Source organism: Pongo pygmaeus, chromosome 1, assembly GCF_028885625.2.
Source record: "Pongo pygmaeus isolate AG05252 chromosome 1, NHGRI_mPonPyg2-v2.0_pri, whole genome shotgun sequence".
In the NCBI taxonomy this organism is placed as follows: domain Eukaryota; kingdom Metazoa; phylum Chordata; class Mammalia; order Primates; family Hominidae; genus Pongo; species Pongo pygmaeus.
The window spans coordinates 108,277,715-108,302,176 of NC_072373.2; the positions used below are offsets into that span (position 1 = coordinate 108,277,715).

The 24,462-nt window shown below is 44.3% G+C and overlaps 2 protein-coding genes and 1 pseudogene across 6 annotated transcripts in view; 2 read left to right on the forward strand and 1 right to left on the reverse strand.

The window, feature by feature from the left end:
• LOC129015142 (neuroblastoma breakpoint family member 11-like) overlaps positions 1-24,462 on the forward strand; it is a 2,260,169-nt gene that overhangs the window by 1,328,572 nt on the left and 907,135 nt on the right.
• LOC129015175 (neuroblastoma breakpoint family member 3-like) overlaps positions 1-24,462 on the reverse strand; it is a 49,608-nt gene that overhangs the window by 20,623 nt on the left and 4,523 nt on the right. For all 5 annotated transcript variants that reach the window (XM_063664036.1, XM_063664041.1, XM_063664047.1 and 2 more), the window contains exon 2: positions 23,761-24,032. The gene's annotated coding sequence lies outside the window, so the exon portion shown is untranslated. The remainder of the gene's footprint in view (positions 1-23,760; positions 24,033-24,462) is intronic.
• On the forward strand, positions 1,506-5,787 carry LOC129012155 (profilin-1-like; annotated as a pseudogene).

Sequence of the window (24,462 nt, forward strand, 5' to 3'; positions counted from 1 at the left end):
CCAAGTAGTTGGAACTCTAGGCACAAGTCACCATTTCTGACTAACTTTTTATTTTTCATAGAGACAAGGTCTTGCTATGTTGCTCAGGCTGGTTTTGAACTTCTGGCCTCCAGCGATCCTCCCACCAAGGCCTCCAAAAGTGCTGGGATTACAGGAGTGAGCCACTGAGCCTGGACCTGAAATGCTTTTTTTTTTTTTTTTTTTTTAATGAAAATACAAGACATGGAGATGTGGAAAGACACGTTGCTTTATTGCTGTTGTTATTATTATTATTTCTACAGTATAATTCATATATCACAAAATTCACCATTTTTAAGCATACATTTCAGTGTCTTTTACCATATTCCAAAACTTCTGCAACCATCACCACTACCTAATTCCAGAATATTTTCATAATGCCAAAAAGCATGCCTGTACCTATGGGCAGTCACTCTCCAATTTCCCCCTTCTTGAGGTCTCTGACAACCACTAATCTACTTTCTCTGTATATAGATGTACTTGTTCTGGGCACTTCCTCTATATGGAATAACAAAGTGTGGCATTTTGCATCTGCTTCTCAGCATATTGTTCTCAAGTTTCATCTTTTTTAGGCTGCATCAGTACTTCAACTTTTTTATGGCCAAATAATATTCCACTGTATGGTTATACTGCATTTTGTTTATTCATCAACTGATGGTGGTTTAAGATGTTTCCACTTTTTAACTATTATGAATAATGCTGCTATGAACAGCTTTGTACATGTTTTTGAGTGAACATCTGTTTTTCATTTTCTTGGTTATAAACCTAGGAGTGCAATTGCTGCATCATATGTCACTTTATGTTTAACTTTCTTTTATGTTTAACTTTTTGAGGAACTCACACACTGTTTACCAACTTTAGTGGCTACACCATTTTATATTCCCACTAGTAATATATGAGAATTCCATATTCTCCATAACTTTCCAAACTTGTGTTGTCTTTATTTTTTTGTTAAGTCATACTAGTGGGTGTGAAGTGGTATCTCATTTTGGTCTAAATTTACATTTTCCTAATGATGAAAAAAATTGAACATCTTTGCATGTGCTTCTTGGCCATTTGTGTGTTTGCTTTAGGGAAACCTGTACTCACAGATTCTTTCCCATTGTTAAATTTGGTTGTTTGTCATTTATTGCTCAGTTATATGAATTCCTTATATACTCTAGGTACTAGACCCGTGTCAAATACATAATTTGGAAATAGTTCTCCCATTATGTGGATTATCTTTTCACTTCCTTGACAGTGTCCTTTGAAGCATATGAGTTTTTTATTTTAGTGAAGTCCATTTATCTATTTTTGGGTTGTTTGTGCCTACTTAAAAAATGTCTAATCCAAAGTCACAAAGATTTGTACCTATGTTTTCTTCAAGACATTGTTTTTTGAATGAGAACTTTCCTGGGTTTTAGTGGAGGGCGGACATTGTTTATTTATGCCTCCTGTCCATTACCGATGTTTCTCCTGATTGTTACTCATATGCTCACCACCCCTCCATGGAGCATCCCATGGCCTGTGACAGAGCTCTGGGGACTGATATCCTTCCACTGACTTTGGCACTGGTGAGAGCCCTTGTCATGTGGTTCAGCTTGGCCTTAACCTGACCCAGTTGCACATAACCCTCAGGGCCTTTAGAGTTGAAGTCGAGAGCCTCTCTGAGAACGCTTGCCAGCCCATGCTGCTCTAAGGCTGGAGCAAACTTCCTCTGTCTATTACAGACAGAGGGGACAGCAGGAGTTGGACTCATTCAAGACATCTCTGGTGTTAGAAAGTAGACCTGTTTCAGGGTTCGGGGAAGATTGTTCAAAATGAACTAGGTTCTATTTTTACTGTATGTGTGACTTCTTTCTAGAAACAAAGGAAGAATATTTATGTTAGAACATTTTGTCTATTCTTTGTCAATTGTTGTTTGTCTGCAATTTTAACCTGGATAAAGGAGAGCTCAGTGTAAATATATTCTTAACAATTATGGTTTATGTCCATTGCCATGGAATCATATTTAAATCTATGAACTGGCCAGACAAGGTGGCTCATGCCTGTAATCCCAGCACTTTGGGAGGCCAAGGCAGGCAAATCATGAGGTCAGGAGATCGAGATCATCCAGGCTAACACGGTGAAACCCCATCTCTACTAAAAATATAAAAAATTAGCTGGGTGTGGTGGCGGGCGCCTATAGTCCCAGCTACTCAGGAGGCTGAGGCATGAGAATGGCATGAACCCAGGAGGTGGAGCTTGCAGTGAGCCGAGATTGAGCCACTGCACTCCAGCCTGAGAGACAGAGTGAGACTCTGTCTCAAAAAAAAAAAAAAAAAAAAATCTATGAACTATCCTGTTACTTAGGTATTATCCTGCTCCTGATGAAAAAACAAACTCAGAAAGATTGTAAGATTTCCCTAGGTCACAAAACTAGTGAGGAGAGGAGTAAGAATTAGAAACCAGATCCTTTTGGCCTTCAAAGCTAACCTTGTACCATTAGATCAAACTGATTTACATACTTTTGCTGGAATTAATCTCAGAGTTTGTGGTTCTCGCTTGATTTTCCCAAGGAAACTGTGTGCCACTTTAATATCATTTCAAACTTTGAAATTGAAAATATTTTTATTATACTTTTTTGTCTTTGATCTATTCCATTGCTTTTCATTTCTTCTCAACGGATCCCTCTTATTTATATGCTAAATATTTGTTACCTATTTTCTGTCAATTTTCACATTTTTGAGTGTTGGTTTTCTCTCTCTTTGTTGTATGCTAACAGTTCTTCACTGAGGCATAATTTGCATAGAGTATACTGCAAAAAACCTAAAGGTACAGCTTAATAAATTTTAATATAACTATACATTGTATAATAACACCCAGTTAAAGACAGAGGACATTTTCCCCCATGCCATAAAGTTCTGATGTGGTCCTTGCCGGCCAATACTCATCCACCAAATGAAGAGAATATTCTGAATGTTGTCACTGCCTTAGTCCCTTTGTGTTGTTGGAAAGGAATACCAGAGGCTAGATAATTTATAAAGAGGTGCATTTTGCTCAGAGTTCTGCAGGCTGCACAAGAAGCATGGCACCGGCATCTGCTCCTAGTGAGGGCCTGAGGCTGCTTCCACTTGCAGCAGAAGGTGAAAAGGAACCAGCGTGCGCAGAGATCATATGGTGAGAGGAAGCAAAAGAGAGTAAAGATGAGAGGCACTTTTTAATAACTAGCTCCTACAGGAAGTAAGAGAGTGAGAATTCACTCACTACCTTCTCCCAGGGTAGGGATTAATCTATTCATGAGGGACCCACTCCCATGACCCAAACACCTCCCATTAATCCCCACCTCCAACACTGGGGACCACATTTAAACATGTGATTTGGAGGGGACCAATATTTAAACTATAGCAGCCACCATAGATTAATTTCACTTATTCATGTGCTTCATAAAAATGGAATCATTTTGGCCGGGACTGGTGGCTCACACCTGTAATCCCAAGACATTGTGAGGCTGAGGCGGGCAGATCACCTGAGGTCAGGAGTTCAAGACTACCTGGCCAACATGGCAAAACCTTGTCTCTACTGAAAATACAAAAATTAGTCAGGCATGGTGGCAGGTGCCTGTAAGCCCAGCTACTTGGGAGGCTGAGGCAGGGAAAATTTCTTGAATCCGGGAGGCAGAGTCAAGATCGTGCCACTGCATTCCAGCCTGGGGGACAGAGTGAGACTCCTTCTCAAAAAAATAAAAAAATGGAATCATTCAGCATGTTCTCTGGTTTTGACTTCTCTTTACTCTGGTGGTTATATATGCCACTAATTTGTTTGATTGTGTTTTTCCCTTGTTTCATTTTGTTTTGGCCAAGTAATATCCTATTGATTGTATGATTATCACACAATTTGATACCCATTTTTCTGATGGGAGACAGGTTTACTTGTTGGCTACTGTGCATAAGTAACTATGAATATTCTCATACAATTACTTCTGTGAAGATACTTATTTTCCTGGGTATCTATAGCTAGGGATGGAGTTGCTTGGTGAATGGGTAGAAAACAGACACAGAGTTTTGCAAAGTAGTTGTATTATTTTACATTTCTATGAAAGATGTAGGCCATTTCCAGTTGCTCTACATTCCCACACACTTAATATTTTCAGTCTTTTAAACTATACCAGGTGTGTAGTGATATCCTGTTTTGGTTTTCTCATGCCTAATGTTCATTTAGATATCTTCTTATGGAAAATATATTCTCCAATCTTTATGTTCATTGATATACTGGGGTGTTTGTCATTTTCTTTGTAATCTATAAGAGTTCTTTATATATTTTGAATGAGTCCATTTATATATACATATTTTTTGCTATATTATATAGCAAATAATTATTCCTAGTCTACGGATAGCGTTTAAGTTGTTAAACAACAACATAATAAGCAGAAGCTTTTTAAAAATGAAGTGCAATTCACTTGATTTCTTATTGAAGTGAGTGCTACAGTATTTATCTAAGAAATATTTTCCTATGTCAAGTCCATGAAACTATTTCCTCTTTTTCCTTTACAAGGTTTCTAATTTTAACTTTCACATCTTAATCTCAATATATGATGGAGAGTGGTTGTTAATATTAACTTTTTAAAACAACAAATATTATTTCACTCAAAATCGTTTTACTTAAAAGTCTTTCATTTCCCCAATGAAGGGCATTGGTGTCTTTGTTTTTAAAACATTTAGAAGTGGCGGTGCGAGCATGTTCTCACTCATGGGTGGGAATTGAACAATGAGAACACTTGGACACAGGGCGGGGAACATCACACACCGGGGCCTGTCGTGGGGTGAGGGCTGGGGGAGGGATAGCATTAGGAGAAACACCTAATGTAAATGACGAGTTAATGGGTGCAGCAAACTAACCTGGCAAATGTACACCTATGTAACAAAACTGCACGTTGTGCACATGTACCCTAGAACTTAAAGTATAATGTATAATAAATATATTTTATATATATATATATATATTTTTTTTTTTTTAAGTGGCGGTGCGAGGGCTGCTGCACAGCCAGCAGAGCTGTGGTGAGGAGGACAGCGCCTGCCCCGAGCTCTCCGCCTCCCCCGCCCGCCAGCCCAGGCGCCCACCAGCAGCAGCGACCAGAGGGTCCCCTGCAGCAACGCAACGGCCAGGTGGACGCCTCCATCTACAGCCTCATGGCGGACGGGACCTGTTAGGACATGGCCATTGTGCGCAACAAGGACCCACCCTCCATCTGGGCCGCCGTCCCAGGGAAAACCTTCGTCAACATCAGGCCAGCTGAGGTTGGTGTCGTGGTTGGCAAAGACTGGTCAAGCTTTTTCATGAATGGGCTGACACTGGGGGGCCAGAAATGTACTGTGGTCCCGGACTCACTGCTGCAGGATGGGGAACTGACCGTGGATCTTCATACGAAGTGCATCGGTGGAGCCCCCACCTTCAATGTCATTGTCACCATGACTGCCAAGACGCTGGGCCTGCTGATGGGCAAAGAAGGTGTCCACCGCAGTTTCATCAACAAGCAATGTTATGAAATGGCCTCCCACCTTCAGCGTTCCCCGTTCTGACCTCCTTTGTTCCTTCCCCTCCACCGCTCCCCACAGCTTTGCCCCCCTTTCCTTCACATACACACACCATTTTAATTTCAGGGGCCATTAACCCACACACCTTATTGCTGCCAAAACCACATGGGCTGGGGGCCAGTGATAGATGGACAGACACCTTCCCCTACTCATACCCCTCCTGTGTGTGGTTGGAAAACTTTTTTGTTTTGAGGGATTTTTTATGAATAAAAAAGATTCTACTAAAAAAATTAAATAACTGTACATATGTGGGAAATTTGTTTGAATCTGCATTCTTTTACTTTGATATATTTATGAATACTTACACCATTACTACCGTTTTTAAATTACTGTAGCTTTAAAATCAGATTTGAAATCTAGCAGAGTAAGTCCTCCAACTTATTGCTTCTTCAAGACCGACTTGCTTATTCTAGGTTCTTTGATTTTCAAATACATTTTGAAATTAGCTTTTAAATTTCTCTAAAATCTCCTACTAGAAATATCAATCAGAATTGTGTTGATGTAATATGCTAACAAAATTGAGTCTTCCAATCAATGAACACGATATATGTTTAGTCTTAATTTTTCTCACCAATTGCTTTTAGGGGCCTTGTACCTGCTTCATTGCATGTATTCTTAAGCATGTAATGATTCTGGCTATTAATCTCTATTATATTTTATTGATTTCATTTTCTAGCTGCTAACTGCTAGTATGGAGAAATTAAGATGATGAAATCAACTTTATAAAGGTATAATTTAGGTACAAGAGACTACACCGCTTTAAAATGTGTAATTCAATGCATGTTTACAAATGTATACACTAATTGAACCACTGCCACAACCAAGATAGAGGAATTTTCCTATGCCCCAAAGTTTCTTGTACCCCTTTGCAGTTCATCAGTCTTTCAACCCTCTGCCCCAAGGAGCCACTGTCACTTCAAGTCCGTTTGCATTTTTAACCATTTTCTATAAATGCAATGATGCCTGTGTTCTTTTGTGTCTGCTTTCTTTCAGCATCAATGTAATTTTAAAATCCATCCATGTGAGTATTTGCATCAACAGTTAATGCCTTGTAAATGCTGAGTAGTATTCCTTCATGTGGCTATACCATGTATGTTTGTACTTTCACTTGTTATTGGACGTTTCTATCATTCCATGTTTGGGCTATCATGAAGAAACTATCATGAGCATCCATACGTGGCAGGCCAGGTCTCACTAACCCAGGCCTCCCTAAAAACTGTTTCAGTACTGACTGAGTGGTTCAGTTAAATATTAAGAGGGGGGAAAAAAAAAAAGCCAGTGCCCTTATACAAAGGCTGGAATGTAACAAAAGCCCACCAAGAGTTTTGCCTAGGCTTTTCCTGAACCTTAAAGCATGATGAAATAATGAAGGCATTCTTAATAGGAGTCATTTAATACTAAATAAGTTTTATTGGGGGTCTAAAGAAACCCCAGGCCTCCAGAAACAAGTTTATTGGAGGTCTGAAGGAACTCCCTAAACCTCTGTGATTTAGCAGGAGGCAAGATAAGGGTCCCCAGCACCTAGACTCATTTAGATTAAGTGAATTTACTGAGGCTCCAGGTAGATTAAAAGAAGTTAATCACTTATGTATTAAATGAATGCACACTTCCACATACACATATAGCTTAGAAGGTACATAATCTCAGGAAAACTTTGTAATTTTGAGTTGGTCTGGTGATAATTTCCAGGCCTTTTCCCTGTAACCAGTTGCAGAAGTAAAAACTCTCTTCCTCCCCAGTTCATCAGCATCTCGTTGGACAGTAACGAGATGCTGCTGATAGCAGCCCGCCCCTCACTTTGGTCTGGAAACACACATACAGATCACTGTGCAGATACAGTGTGTAAATTCCCAGGAATAGAATGACTGTCCATCTGATTGGTATATGTTTAACCTTTAAGAAACTTAGATTTTCAGAGTTGTACCATTTTTCATTCCTACAAGTATAAGACTTCCAAGTGCTTTATATCCTCACCAACATGTGCTATTTTTAGCCTTTTTAGTTTTAGCCATTCTCATGGATATGTACTGGTATCTCATTGTATTGATTGATCTCCCTGATGACTAAACAGTGGAGCATCTTTTCCTATGCTAATTGACCATTCACGTGTCTTCTTTTCTGAAGTATCTATTCAAGTCTTTTGAGAAATTGTTTCATTGTGCTGTTTATCTTATCAGATTGCAATATATATATAGTATATATGTATAGTGTATATATAGTATATATGTATAGTATATATAGTATATATGTATAGTATATATAGTATATATGTATAGTATATATATTTATAGTGTGTATATATATATATACACACACACTCTATAAAAACCCTTTGTTGGAGATAAATATGATATCTCCTATATTGTGGCTTCTTTTTATGTTCTCTTAATGTTCCCTATTTGGAGAACGATAAATAATCTTCAAAAAGGTGAATATATATACATATACACACATATGTGTGAGTGTGTGTGGGTGGGTGTGTACACATATATATATGTCCTAGGAATCATTAATTAGACATATATGTGAGTATCTATTTCTGGATTCTCTCTTCTCTTCCACTGATATATATTCTATTTTTTTTCCCAACAAAACACATGATCATGATTTTCATAGCTGTAGAGTAATTCTGGAAATAGGTAGTGAATTCATTCACCATTATTCTTTTATAATATTGCTCTTTTATTATTCTTGATCATTGACATTACCAAATAAATGGTAGAATCAGCTTGTAAATTTCTACCAAAATGCTGCTTGGAATTTTTACTAGAATTGCATTGGATCTGGAGATCAATTTATGAAGAACTGACTTTTTAAACGTAAAAACTCTTCTGATCCATGACAAGGTTTATCTCACCACTAATTTAGTTCTTTCATAATTTCTCAAAGCAATTTTTTGTAGTTTTTGGTGTACTGGCCTTACATAAATTCTGTTGACTTTTTTTTTTTTTTTTTTGAGAGAGAATCTCACTCTGTTACCCAGGCTGGAGTGCAGTGATGAGACCTTGGCTCACTGTAACCTCTGCCTCCCAGGTTCAAGTGATCCTCCTGCCTCAGCCTCCCAAGTAGCTGGGACTACAGGCAAATGCCACCATGCCCAGCTAATTTTTTGTATTTTTAGTAGAGACGGGGTTTCGCTGTGTTAGGCATGATGATCTCAATCTCCTGACCTCATGATCTGCCCACCTCGGCCTCCCAAAGTGCTGAGATTACAGGTGTGAGCCACTGCGCCCAGCCTGTTGAATTTATTTATAAGCACAACATGTATTTAGATGTTACTTTAAGTGAAATTGTATTTTTATTTCATTTTCCAAATGCTCATTGCTAATATACAAAAATACAAAAGACTACTTACATTGAGCTTATATTCTGCAACACTACCAAACTCACTTATTAGTTTTGGTAGGTTTTTGTAGATTTCTAGGATTGTTAACATACACAGACATTATCTGTGAATAAAGACAACTTCAATTCTTTCTTTTCAATCTTTCAATACTTTATTTTTCTTACTTTATTGCATTGATTTAGATCTCTAGTATAATGCTGAATTGAAAGAGTAACAACAGATATTCTACTTTTTTCTCTGATTTAATAGAAAAGCATTCAATCTTATGCCATTTAATATAATGTTACCTGTGGGTTTTTCAAATCTGCCCTTAATGGGGTTGGAAGTGTTGCCTTCTGTTCCTATCATGCTGAGAGTTTTCTGGGGTTTGTTTTATAAATCATGAAAAAAGTTTTCAATTTTACCAAATGCTTTTACTCTGTATGACAAGGTAATCATACAGTTTTTCTCTTTTGCCCTGATAATATATAAAATTGTATTTTTTTAATATAAAAAAGATTTCTTGAGTCAAGCTAGGACAGCTTTTTTAATTATAAACTTTTAACAAATATATTGAAATATAACTTACATGCAATTGAGATGCATTAAAGTATATAATCATTAAAGTATATAATTACAGTGTGTAATTTTAAGAGTTTGAGCACAGTATACAGGAGTCAAAGAGAAAGGACAGAAAATACTAAGTATGGCTCAGCATATGTGGTCTATCTTGGTGAATGTTCTATGTGAGTTTGAGAAGAGTTATTTGTTAGCTGTTCTTAGATGTATTTTGCTTAAATGTCGACTTGGCTAACTTCTGTCATTGATTCTGTGAATTAATTTTGTTCTAGTGGGCAGTAAAATTACTGTCTGATCACATTGGACTTATGTGGACTTGGTTTATGTTTTACTACAGTGGATTCACAGAAAGCCCACAGCATTTCCCAAGACCCTCTAATTTGGCAGGACTCAAGCACCAATCCACCACTTTGTGGGTTTTGACAGGGTTTGGTTTTAGGCTTTACTAGGGCTGGTCTAGAATAGGCCTTATTGTAAAGCATGACACTTACTCCTAAAGCACAGCCTTTCTAGTGTCTCAGTTGGATACCTGGGTGCCAATGAGGTGTGCATGAGTTCTTCCCACCCTGGATGGCAGAACTCCATCATCCATTCCTCAACCCTCCTCCACCACAAGTACCTCCAGTCCAAACTCAATTTTATAGCAGCCACTCCTATGTTAAACCTGTCAGTCTTTTTCTTGTGCAGGTACAGTCCAGTCCTTGATAAGTATGCACATGGAACCCCACATGGACTTCGAGAGCTGCCCCTCTGAACAGCTGTCTCCTATTGGTGCCACGCCCTGCAGATTGCAATTTCTTCACTGGCCTTGAACTCTGATCTCTGCCTTCTCAGCTCAGTGGGGCTGCCCTGCTCTGATTGGACTCTAGCCTACTGTGCAGCTGCTGAGAAATTCTCCCCAAAGAACCAGGAAATCATGGGGTTTCCCCCTTAAGTTTCCTGTTGTACTGTCTGTTGTCCACTGTCTGAAAACAATTTTATGGTTGTTTATGGAGGCAGGATTAGTCTGATAGGATTTATTCTAACAGACACAAGCAGAAATGTTATACTCTTTTAATTACTGTGTCTTTAGAATATTATGGTAGACAGAATCATAAGATGACCCCCAGTGATCTTTGCTCTTATATAATCACTTCTTCCTGAGTGTAGACAAAGTCAGTGATGAGATATCACTCCTGTGATTCTGTTACAATTTATGGCAAAAACAAGTCAGCAGATGTAACTGAGATCCCAAATCAGTCAAATCTAAGTAGAGATTATCTTATGAGCCTGACATAATGAAGGTGAGTTCCTTGGAGGGACTGAGGTCTTCCTGGAGAGATGTGAAGTGCAGGAGGGTTTCCATGCAGGGTGATTCTTTCTGCTGGCTGGAGGAAGCACGCACTTAATACAAGTAAAATGGAGAAGACTTTGGAGTGGGGACAAGAATGAAATAGTGGGAGAGGGATGCCTGTATGCTGATATGGTTGATGCCTGTATGGTTGAATTGGGTCTACCATTCTTCATCTAATTAGCTATGTTCTATTAAGGTGCATAGCTATACACAAATATTGGTACCAGGTGAATCCAGAGGAATAAGATATTGCATTCTTGAGAGGAGATGAGAACATCCTGAATTTTGGGGTCACTGTATCATAAGTCATATATCAGGTCCCTCTGGGAAGGCCAGAGGAAGATTTACAGGATACATTTGTGACAACATTGAAGGCTTCTTTCTTCCCCAAAGGGACCCAATCTCCCCTCAGTCAAGAAGCTCCAAGTCTCTGAACTGGATGCCAGGTTATAAATTCCCACTATACTGACTCCATCAAGCTTCTGTCCTCAGAACTAGAGTTTATCAGTAAAAGATAGACTCATGGAAGTCTAGGCATTTATTCTCTTATTTTATATGCATCAGTTAATGTGCACGAACAAAACAGACTTTGAAGAAAGAAAGTCACAGCTGCCACAGGAAAACAGCTTCGACATCCTCATGGGTCATCATGGGTGTTCTGTTGGGAGGACTTGATATGAGGCTTTCCTCCTCATGGGCTAGTACAGATCCAGTGGAAATGTCATCAAGTCCTCAATTCAGAGTGTAGCAGCTGGGGCTGTTGATTCGTTAGGCCTCCTGCAGCTGGAGATGCAAGCAGTGCATTTTCATGGCCACCACAGGTGCTCTTAGGTTAGCATTCTTCAGAGTCAGAATCCAAAAAGCCACAGAAGCTCTGAGTATTTCCCTTTCCTCAGTCACCCACATAAATGGCCTCAGGTCCTTCTGGGGAAGGCCTGGAGGAAGATTTACAGCATACACTTGTGGCAGCATTGAAGGCTTCACTCTTCCTCAAGGGATCCAATCTCCCCTCAGTCAAGAAGCTCCAGGTATCTGAACTGGATACCAGGTCATAAATTCCCACTATTGTGACTCCATCAGGTCTCTATCCTCAGAACTAGAGCCTTTCTAATTATTACATAAGTTGATTTCTTAGTAGATTTCCCATCCATTATGTTCCCAGACACCTCACGATGACTAGTAACCACCACATGTCCCTGCCTCTCAAGGAAATCCCTCCCACCTTGTTTCAAGACTGTCCCATGGCCTGTCCTCTACTCCTCCAGAATGCTACTGTTCTCACTAACAGCAGGGAGGACAAATCCATGCAGCATCTCCCGCCATGACCTCCAGTCTGCAGAGGAGAGGCGCCACGGGACCTTTACACACACACCGCTGTTCCCCTCATCTGTGCATTTCTTAACGCCTTGGTGAGGAGAATGTCTCTGGATCTTCCTTGATGGGAGCTAAAAGAACAAAGGTAAATAATGCTATGGGATCCACTGAGAATTGGGGCTGTGGAAGAGTGGCCACTGAAGTAATAGACAGATGCAGCTATTGCCAGATACTCAGTGCCAGAGCAGGGAAGAAGAGAAAAGAAATACGGACCTCACCTTCCTCTCACTTCCAGGCTCCATCAGGTGCCCCCCATTGCTAAACCTAACTAGAAGTGTGCACGCAGGGGAGCCAGGGATGCATTTTAGAAGGGACAAGCCCTGAGTGGCATAAGACAGGATGGAAATGAGTGGAGAGTGGATCTGTGGGAAGGAGGAGGGGATGTTATGGGGAAACAAAAGGAGAATACTAGCTAATAACGCTAGATGACACTAATATCCCCAAGTCTGTGCTCGTATTCAGAAAAGAAAGCTCAGCATAAAGCACTCAACCAGGAGTCAAGATATTGTTATTTTCAACTGCTGTTCCAACAGCTGTATTATAACAGGCCAGTTTATTTCACGCCTTTCTAATTTGACCTAAAGTGCTATGTGGCATTGTGGCTGGCATAGCCTTGCTCTATTATGTGTTGAAGAGTATACAGAGACTGCCAGGCTGAGGAAAGATGCAAGAGAATAGAAGAGATGCTCTCAGGGAACAACAGACCACACGGCCCCAGAGTCAGGGGCAGCATCAGCCACTGTCGGCTACTCATTTTCCCAGACAGAGCCCACAAGCCTCAGCCATGCTTTGCTTCTGCAAGATGCTTCTTCAGCTTTTCAATAAACCTGCCTGAATTTAAGCTGACAGGGTTTTTTTCTCCTTCATCATAAATGAAATTCTTCACCACAACAATCTCCAATGAATTTTGGGCACAGCAGGCAGGCCCATCCCTGCTTCTGTTCCATTATCTCCCCTGTAGGTTGAAAAGGAGGAGGTACTGAATTCCCTCCAAATGTTCCTCTGACTCTGATACTCTGTGATTCTAGTTTCTTTTCGGCTACTTTGTTTTTGGAAGCATGTATCCTAAGGTGTCCAGTTGAACAACCTTTGTCTACTGTGTCCAGTCATTCCTGGTGGTATTTCAGACAAGACACTCTTGGGTTGCTGCACTCACAACCACTGAACCAATTCTATGACCATCTGTTTCATGGCCACATGTTTGCTCATTTTCTATCTACATAAAGGGAGGGGACAGACAGCAAACTTGCATGTTATAAATTGTATCATCTTAAAAAGGAAACAAGGCAACACTTTGCAATAAAACCTTAAGATGCATTAAATTTAAGCCTAATGCAATAAAGAATGCCCATAAAATTCTTATCTAAAGAATGTTTAGAAAATTGTTGAACAAGGGACATCATCATTCAAAGTGATATGAAGAAATCTTCTCAGCTAAGCATACAGGCTAGATTAGAGAGAAAAATAAAAGACCCATCTCTGCCCTGGAAAAACTACTGGTAGCATCTTTCAGAAAGCTCTCTGTGTTTGAGTATGCACCTTGATCCATAGGCTCACATTTGATCCCAACTGGTGGCTGCTTCTTGGCATTAACATTGGATTCCCAACCAGTAAATCTTAGCAAGATCTGAGTTTCTCCAGGTATGATATTATTTTGTTTGACCATCCTTATCTTCAAGGGCCACCAAGAAGGAACAAATAATTTATTTACCTCCCCAAAGGAAAAGGTTTTACCAATGAGACACTTTCTCACCATGATCCCAGGGCCCCCTATGCCCTGTTCACTTGAGTACCCTGTGTGGCCTGACAGAAGCTCATGCTGGTCACAGGGTTCTTTATATGATTAACCTCCTTCCTGAATCCCAACTTCATGGTGGTGGTGATGACAGGTGTCCTGTATCCCATGCTCATGTCCCTGAAGTCATCAGCCTGTCTCCAGTTAGAAAAAATTACATGTATATAGAGAGGCCTCTTTGGAAGTAGCAAAAGCTTTCTCACCTTCATACATTAATGGTTGGAATGTACAATAGTATAAACACTTTGGGAAAAAATGTCTGGCATATTCTTACAGAACTAAACAACTATCTATTCTATGACTCAGTAATTCCTAAGCATTTATCCAAGAGAAATTAAAACATACATCCAGAAAATGATTTATACAAGAATGTTCATAGCAGTTTTATTCATAATAGGAAAAAGTGGAAACATTCAAGTATGTGTCAATACAAGAATGGATCAATAAACTGTGATACATTCATTCCATGGAATGGCCAAAGGAACAAATTGTTGACACACAAAACAACATGGATGAATCTCAAAAACATTTTGAGTGCAATAGAAGCCATATGCAAAACAGTGTGAGAAAAATTATAAACAATAATGGTTTCAAGAAATGCAGAGCAGAGAGTCCAGAGGCAAAGACCCACAGGACAAAGGGTCGGTCCCAGGCTGTGGATCCTAACTAAGAAACTCCTGCTGGATTTTGCTCAGCTCCATTTCCAAACTATTTTGGGTCAGTGACTTCTTTATCCCCTCCATGTTCCTCATTTTGAACTAGAATCACTGTAGTTGTTATTGTATGTCTGTCCCGTCATTTCACATTAGGGGCAGATAAGCTGTTTGTTCAGTTTCACAGGTCGACGGAGGTAAGGGAATTATGTCAAGGATCTGTACTTAATGGACACTCTCAGAAGCCTCATTCACACCTGGTGTGGATGTTTTAGATGGGATTTTAAACTTTTGATCTGATGTGGTCTACATGACATTTCTCATGTTGGACTAATGCTTTAATGACATGAAATTTGGAAACCTTAGGGGAGAGGGTGAATACATTTTGCAGATGGGGAAATGCGAGTGTCCTACTGTGGTAGACGGGATTTCTGAAATGGTCCCCAAACATGCCACACCCTCGTCTCTAAAGCCTGTTAAGGTGATGAGACACCATTCCTGTGATTATGTTTTTATATGCCAGTTATATGACTTTAAGATGGTGAGGTTACTGCATGAACTGGATCTAATCACATCACTCCATACATGACAGAGCTTTGTGTGGCTGGTTGGAGAAGATGAAGTCAGAGAAGGTGGGAGCTTGAGAAGGACTCCATGAGTTCTTATTGGTTGAAAGATGGAACAGACAGGTAAGGAAGAAAGCAGGTGGCCTCTGGAGTCAGAGTGTCTCCCAGTTGACAGCCAGCACAGAAAAAGGGCCCTCAGTCCCCCACAAACAAGAATAGGAACTCTTTCAGTATCTGTAGTGAACTTGGAAAAACAGCTTGAGCTCCAGAAAAAAAACACAGCCAGCCCATTCCTGGATTTTAGCCTCATATGACTCTGATCAGAGAACCAGCCGCTTCATTCCAGACTTCTGTGGTTTCAAACCACTGGCTTGTGGTAATGTGATAATAGGCAGCAAGAGAAAACTAGTACAGGTGCCTGTCTCTCCTCTTGAATTTCAATTTCAGATACATGGATGCTAAACCCTCTAAGAGAAAAAAATCAATCAATCAATCAATCAATCAATGAAAGAACTACAGTAAAAATATTGCCCTCATCTTTATGTGGCTGTTCCAGCGCCCTTGCCACCTGAAGAAGACAATGAGAGGTACTTCAGGCACATAATGAGTGTGGCTTTACTGTTATCAATCACATTTCTGAAAGAATAAAAATGGTTTAGGTCATGCTGTGGCTCATGTCTGTAATCCTAGCACTTTGGGAGGCCAAGGCAGGTGGATCACTTGAGGTCAAGAGTTAAGAGACCAACCTGGCCAACATGGAGAAACCCTGTCTCTACTAAAAATACAAAAATTAGCCAGGCATGGTGGCAGGTGCCTGTAATCCCGCTATTCAGGAGGCTGATGCAGGAGAAGCACTTGAACCCAGGAGGTGGAGGTTGCAGTGAGCTGAGATCGTGCCATTGCATTCGAGCCCGAGGAAAAGAGAAATAACTCCATCTCAAAAAAATAAGATAAAATAAAATAAAGACGGTTCACTACTTAACTCCACATATTATTATGTGAAAATGTATCATCTCGATTTTAATAGCAGATTTTTAAAAATTCCTTTTCTTGTGCTCACCAGACAAGGTTTGGTAACAAATACCAGTCACCAGCACAGATGAACCAATTCAAGGAGAGCCATAAACAGGACTCCTATTATGTTCCCCCACAAACCATCCCTAGAATGCAATCTCTTCTCTACTTGTCACAAAACGAACACAATAGTCCACTATATAAAGTCCCAAACACAGGAAAATGTAAATATAATGAAGTCTGCTTTCCAAATATTTATTCTATTCAGTCCCAGTCATGGGGACCAGGGATTAGGAAATGACTACAAAGAGGTTCAAGGGAATTTGAGGAAGTGACAAAATGTGCTGAAGTAGAACTCTGCTGATGGCTGCACAATTCGATAAATCAACTTACATCATTGAGTTGTACATTGACAATGGGTGACTCTTATAACAAGTAATTCTTTAAACGAACTTTTGGGTTTCTATTTCAACATGGAAAGAGCTAGGCAGTCATCACTTGTCCTCACAGCTAGAAAAAAACTGAACTGAAAGTCAACCCTTTTAGGGTGGACCAGAGAATTGAGGTCACAGGGAAAACTGCCACCCTAAAAATGAGAAACACAGGCTAACACACAAGGAGTCACAGCTCACAGGGAAGAGAAGCTACTGGGGACACAAGTGGGAGGAGCACTTAACTGGTATTGACAGATTACTAGAAGCTGAGGGTGGCCTGGCTAGAGCATTAAAAACTCCTTGAAGACCAGACTCAGGGGGAATCTCACACATTTCCAAGTTTTACTACAATGATCTCAACCAGGTTCTCATGATGAAGTTCAGAAAAGCTCCCTGAGGTTTGGCACTACCAACTTCAGGACTTACATTAAGCTACAGTAACCCAAATAGTGTGAAGTTGGTGAAAAGAGAAAACACACAAAAATAGATGCATGGAAAAGAATACGGAGCCCAGAAGCAGGCCTACATACAGTCCACTGATCTTCCATGGAGGTTTAGAGACAATTTAAAACAGCAAGATAGCCTTTCCAACTAGTGGTGCTAGAACAGCTGGACAACCACATGCAAAAAAAAAATAAATCCAGGTATGCATGTTATACCCTTCATAAAACAAATCTTACATGTAAATGTAAGGTGCAAAACCATAAGAATCCTAGGAGATAACACAGGAGAAAATCTCAGGGATCCTGGGTTCAGTGATGGCTTCTTAGATACAAAACCAAAAGCACAATCTATTAATGAAAAAAAATTAAGTTGAGCCTCATTAAAATTAAAAACTTCTGCTCTGTGAAAGACACTGTTAAGAGAATGGAAAAAGCAAGTCACAGACTGGCAGAAAATATTTACAAAATAATCTGATGGAAAAACTGCTGTCCAAAATATATGAAGAATTCTGAGAACTAAAGAACACAAAGCAAAAAACAAAACAAAACAAAACAAAAAAAAGGTGAAAGATCTGCACACCTCATTAATAAGATATACAGATGGCAAATAAGCATACGAAAAAGATGCTCAAAATCATTTGTCGTGAGGGAATTGCACATTAAAACAATGAGATATCACTGTAAACCTATTAGCATGGCTAAAATGCAAAAAGGTGAACACACCAAATGCTGTCAAAGATGAGGAGCAACCAGAACTCTCTACAGCTAGTGGAAATCAAAAGGGTACAGTCACTTTGGAAAACTTAAGTTCACTCAAAATCCTGCACGTAAGTACTTACAGCAATTTTATCATAATTGTCAAAACTTGGAAGTACCCAAGATGTCTTTCACCAAGTGAATGAATAAAGAAACTGTGTTGAGTCGGGTAGCAAGAGCCCCGCGCGCAGCCGGCGCGGGCTCGGTCATTGGCGCGCCGCCGCCCGGGGCTGGGCTTGGGGCTGCCTGTGGAGAGGCGGCGGGCGGGACGCGCGGGGCCACGGCCACGGCCACCGCCACGGCCGGCAGCTCGGGTCCCGGGTCCCGGGCAGGGGAAGGCGAGAGGCGGCGAGCTCAGCCACCGGAACCGAGGGAAGATTTTGGCTCCGCGGGCTCGCCCTCCGCTCCCTTTGACAGCGGCGCCAGACGCCGAGTGGGGCCAGGGACACGGGAGGAGGACCCAGGACCCTGTGCCCGCGCCCCTGGAGCCGCTGGAGTTCGGACTTCTGCAACTGTTGGCACTTTGGGGGCTTGGCTTAGCGCTCTGCTGTTTACCCGTCTCTCCTCGCTGCCTCGGAACCAAAGCTCCCGGCCCCCTCCGCCCTCGCGCGCCCACCCACCGCCGCCGGGGAGCGGCCCGGCGAGCACTCAGCACCATGAGGAGACTTGGGACTTGCCTGGCGACTTTGGCCGGACTTTTGCTAACTGCGGCGGGCGAGACGTTCTCAGGAAGTGAGGAGCGTCTCTGCCTGGCCGCCCATCGTCTGGGATGTGAGGAGCCCCTCTGCCCGGCCGCCCTATCTGGGAGGTGAGGAGCGCCTCTGCCCGGCTGCCACCCCGTCTGGGAGGAAGTGAGGAGCGCCTCTGCCCGGCTGCCCCGTCTGGGAGATGAGGAGCACCTCTGCCCGGCCGCCCCGTCTGGGAGGAAGTGAGGAGCGCCTCTGCCCTGTTGCCCTATCTGGGAAGTGAGGAGCGCCTCTGCCTGGCCGCCACCCCGTCTGGGAAGTGAGGAGCGCCTCTGCCCGGCTGCCACCCCATATGGGAAGTGAGGAGCGCCTCTGCCCAGCCGCCCCTTCTGGGAGGTGAGGAGCGCCTCTGCCCAGCCGCCCCGTCTGGGAGGTGAGGAGTGCCTCTGCCCGGCCGCCCCGTCTGGGAGGTGAGGAGCGCCTCTGCCTGGCCGCCACCCCGTCTGGGAGGAAGTGAGGAGCACCTCTGCCCAGCTGCCCCATCTGGGAAGTGAGGAGCGCCTCTGCCCGGCTGCCACCCCCTATGGGAAGTGAGGAGCGCCTCTGCCCGGCCGCCCACTCTGGGAAGTGAGGAGCGCCTCTGCCCGGCCGCCCACTCTGGGAAGTGAGGAGCGCCTCTGCCCGGCCGCCCACTCTGGGAGGTGAGGAGTGCCTCTGCCCGGCCGCCCCGTCTGGGAGGTGAGGAGCGCCTCTGCCTGGCCACTCCGTCTGGGAAGGGAGGAGCGCCTCTGCCCGGCCACCCCGTCTGGGAGGTGAGGAGCGCCTCTGCCCGGCTGCCACCCCGTCTGGGAGGAAGTGAGGAGCACCTCTGCCCGGCTGCCCCATCTGGGAAGTGAGGAGCGCCTCTGCCCGGCCGCCACCCCATATGGGAAGTGAGGAGCGCCTCTGCCTGACCACTCCGTCTGGGAGGTGAGGAGCGCCTCTGCCCGGCCGCCCCGTCTGGGAGGTGAGGAGTGCCTCTGCCCGGCCGTCACCCCGTCTGGGAGGAAGTGAGGAGCACCTCTGCCCGGCTGCCCCGTCTGGGAGATGAGGAGCACCTCTGCCCGGCCGCCCCGTCTGGGAGATGAGGAGCACCTCTGCCCGGCCGCCCCGTCTGGGAGGTGAGGAGTGCCTCTGCCCGGCTGCCACCCCGTCTGGGAGGAAGTGAGGAGCACCTCTGCCCGGCCGCCCCCTCTGGGAAGTGAGGAGCGCCTCTGCCTGGCCGCCACCCCGTCTGGGAGGAAGTGAGGAGCGCCTCTGCCTGGCTGCCCCATCTGGGAAGGGAGGAGCACCTCTGCCCGGCCGCCACACCGTCTGGGAAGTGAGGAGCGCCTCTGCCTGGCTGCCCCATCTGGGAAGGGAGGAGCACCTCTGCCCGGCCGCCACACCGTCTGGGAAGTGAGGAGCGCCTCTGCCTGGCTGCCCCATCTGGGAAGGGAGGAGCACCTCTGCCCAGCCGCCACACCGTCTGGGAAGTGAGGAGCGCCTCTGCCTGGTCGCCCCGTCTAGGAGGTGAGGAGCGCCTCTGCCCGGCCGCCCTGTCTGGAAGGTGAGGAGCGCCTCTGCCTGGCCGCCACCCCATCTGGGAGGAAGTGAGGAGCGTCTCTGCCCGGCCGCCCCGTCTGGGAAGTGAGGAGCGCCTCTGCCCGGCCGCCCCCTCTGGGAAGTGAGGAGCGCCTCTGCTCGGCCGCCCCGTCTGGGAAGTGAGGAGCGCCTCTGCTCGGCCGCCCCGTCGGGGAAGGGAGGAGCGCCTCTGCCCGGCCGCCCCGTCTGGGAGGTGAGGAGCGCCTCTGCCCGGCTGCCACCCAGTCTGGGAGGAACTGAGGAGCGCCTCTGCCCGGGCGGCCCCGTCTGGGAAGCGAGGAGCGCCTCTGCCCGGGCGGCCCCGTCGGGGAAGAGAGGAGCGCCTCTGCCCGGCCGCCCCGTCTGGGAGGAGAGGAGCGCCTCTGCCCGGGCGGCCCCGTCTGGGAAGCGAGGGGCGCCTCTGCCCAGCCGCCCTGTCTGGGAGGTGAGGAGCGCCTCTGCCCGGCTGCCCTGTCTGGGAGGTGTACCCAACAGCTCCGAAGAGACAGCGACCATCGGGAGCCGGCCATGAGGACGATGGCGGTTTTGTTGAAGAGAAGGGGAGGAAGTGTGGGGAAAGGAAGGAGAGATCAGATTGTTGCTGTGTCTGTGTAGAAAGGGGTGGGCATAGGAGACTCCATTTTGTTCTGACTAGGAGAAATTCTTCTGCCTTGGGATGCTGTTGATCTATGTATGGCCTTTCCCCCAGCCCCCTGCTCTCTGAAACATGTGCTGTGTCAACTCAGGGTTAAATGGATTAAGGGTGGTGCAAGATGTGCTTTGTTAAACAGATGCTTGAAGGCAGCATGCTCTTTAAGAGTCATCACCACTCCCTAATCTCAAGTACTCAGGGGCACAAACACTGCAGAAGGCCGCAGGGTCCTCTGCCTAGGAAAACCAGAGACCTTTGTTCATGTGTTTATCTCCTGACCTTCTCTCCACTATTATCCTATGACCCTGCCATATCCCCCTCTCCGAGAAACACCCAAGAATGATCAATAAATACTTCAGAAATTAAAAAAAAAAAAAAAAAAATCACCAAAAAAACTCATGTTTTAAGAAAGTTAACAAATTTGTTTTGGGCCACATTCAAAGCCTTCCTGGGCTGCATGCGTCCTGTGGGCCGTGGGTTGGGCAAGTTTGCTGGAGTATTAATAAATATTGTGAAGCAGAAAGGCTGTGCTTATATAAAATTTTGATGATAAATTCTTAGAAAAAAAAAAAAAAAAAAAAAAAAAAAAAAAAGAAACTGTGTTGTAGCCATACAATGAAGTCTGATTCAGTGATTTTACAAAACAAGCTATTAAGCCATGAAAAGACATGGAGGAACTTAAAGTACATAATGCTAGAAAGAAGCCAGTCTGGAAACCTACATACTGTACAATTCCAATTCTAGGACATTCTTGGAAAGTCAAAAAGATAGAAGTAGTAAAATGATGAGTGGTTGTCAGGGGTGGAGGAGAGGAGGAGGCATGAAACGGTGAAGCACAGGGAATTTTCAGCAGTGAAACTATTTTGCATGATGCTGTATTGGGGATTTAGGACATCATGTAATTGCCAAAACCCGTCATCTGTGAAACTCAAAGAATGAACTCTAATGTAAACTATGGACTTTAGTTGATAATCATGTATCAACAGTGGTTCATCAATTGTAACGAATGGACCACACTAATACAACATACTAATAGGGGAAATTGTGTGCTGGAGGACAAGGGAGTCTAGGAAAACTCTCTGTACTATCCACTCCATTTTTCTGTAAACCTAGAATTGTTCTAAAACATAATGTCTATTAATTTTTTTAAATTAGGATGCAGCAGCCCCATATCAAGGTTTTGGTGGCATCCTGTTATTGTGTGGTTAGTACTTGGCATTGAAGTGCACCAACCTGGAGTTGGAGCAGTTGGAGATTTCAATGCCTGTGCCATTTACCTCTAACCCTGGGGTGCCCCTGGAACACAGATAGCAGATCAGTTAGGTAGAAGCAGCCTCAGTGATCTAGACAGTGCAAGCTTCTGATAAGGACAGGGACAAGCCATCTGGGTGGGCAGAACTTGGTGAAGACTAGGAACCAGTGAGACTCAACAACTACCCCAGTGGCACCCATAAATCAGAGGAGGAGGAGGCTGGGAGGAGCTAAGGGCTACGGGACGAGCTCCCTGCCTGCAAGACAGAAGCAGCTCCAGAGATTTTGGTAAATAATGTAGGTTTCAGTACAGTGTGGTCTATTCAAAAAAGTAGAGAGAACGAAAAGGAAAGAAAAAAGAGAGCATGAGAGAGAGAGAAAGAAAAAGAAAAGAAAGGAAGAAAGGAAAGAAGAGAGGGAGGGAGAGAAGGATCAAGCAAGGGAGGGAGGGAAAGAATAAAGAGAGAGAGAAAGAGAGTGGGAAGGAAGAAAGGAAAGAAGGAAGGAAGGAAATGAACAAATTTACATGAAGATGAGAACATCCAGGGGAACTTACACCATTAATATTTTCCATTAACAGGAACACGCTAACTAGTTATTAGACAAAGATGCACTACTGTAAAACCATATACTGTTTCCATGGGGTACAACCCCTTCCTCCTCCTCTGAAACACGTTCTGTCTCTGGTCCACTGTTGCCAGAGACACTGAGTCTTGTCTTTGGATAAGTTCTGGTGCCCACAAGAATGAGATGAGACAGTGGACCCCAGAACACCAGGCCACAACCTTTCCTGCTGCTCCTTGTCCACTCCAGAAGCTGTCCGGCTGCAGGTGGGGGCCTCAGCCCCTGGGTCTGACGTCATCCATTTGCCATTCTCACTGGACTTCTCTCCTTGCACTGGCTCCCACTCCCCCAGGACCTGGTGGATGGTCACGTGAGGACACTAACAGGCCATGCCCCTTTCTTTCTCCCCCTCTCAATGCCTGCAGTGGTGGGGTAGTAAACTAAGATTTACTCATTATGGGGCCTCTAGCCCAGAGCAGGGCCTGGTACCTAATAGTCACCCCATGAATGCTCAGTGAAAGAAGGCGTCCACCACAAGGTCCTGGGGAACCAAGAATTCCACTGTGGCCCATAAATTCTAAGTCCTACAGGATTCTGGAATGGGAGATGGGAACAGCCTTCAAAAGTGGCCTCTCTTTTAACCCATTATACTGGCAACTGAGCCATGTTTCCCCATCCTGGACACATCTAGAGGGCACTGCCTAAAACCACACACATCTCCCCACCCAGGACAGTGCAGGGGCCTTAGCCTGGGGGATGCGGGTGGACAGGGAGGGGGTGAGCCATGAAAGCTGAAGAGGAGAAAGCAGGTGAAAGGGGACGGCAGGGTGGAAACAGAGACAGAAATGGGGGCAGAGAATGGGGGGTGAGAGGGGAAGAGAGAGGAGAGGGATGCAGATCTAGCTACTAAGGAGAAGTCCTGGAGAAAACACTGTCCTCTCCTGAAGTAAAATCACTTTCACCCGACCATCGCACTGCAGGTCAAGGGCGGCACACGCTGTGAATATTTGTTCATTCATTTAACAAATATTTATTTAATATATGTTTCATGCCAGGCAAGGCCCTGCAATGTGTAGGGCCCTTGGCATCTTCCCTTCACATCTGAGTCATAATAGAAAGAGGACTCTGACCCCATCGAGCTGGCAATGCCTCGGGATTTTTACCTGTTGGATCTGGCAGCTCTTCATGTCGGCCCACACCGTGTGAGGCTGCTCTTCGTGCACCAAATGGGGAAGTTTCTATATCAGTGCCTTGGAGAGTCCATCAGAAGCCCTGGACAGTGGGAGTCGGTGGCACCCCCAGCGTGGAGGCCAAGAGCACACAGCACTGAAGCTCCAGACACCCTCAGGAGGATGGTAAGGGACAATCTGCTTGTAAGAGCCTGGGTCACCAGGAACCTTTGCCTGGGTCTAAACAGGATTTGCCTTCAGAATGCCTATGAGATAAAAGAGAGAAATCAAGGTTAACATTGAGATTTGGGGCTTGGGCAACTTGAAGGATGGAGCTGCCATTTACGGAGACTGGGAAGACCCAGGCAGGAGCAGATTGAAAGGTGGTGGGGAACTAGAGTTGGTTGGGTTTCTGTCATATGTAATCAACAGTCCTCACCAGCCTGGGCAACATAGTAAGACCCCATCTCTGAAAATAAAAAATGAAAAATTAGCCGAGCATGACGGCGCACACTTGTACTCTCAGCTACTCGGGAGGCTGAGGCAGAAGGATTCCTTGAGCCTTGAGTTAGAGGTTAGTGAGCTACGATGGCACCACTGCACTCCAGCCTGGGGGGAAAAAATAGAGTCCTGATTAAATATTTGAGTAGCCAGGGAAGTTTTCACAAAGTAAGGAATATTTGAGGCAGATCTTAG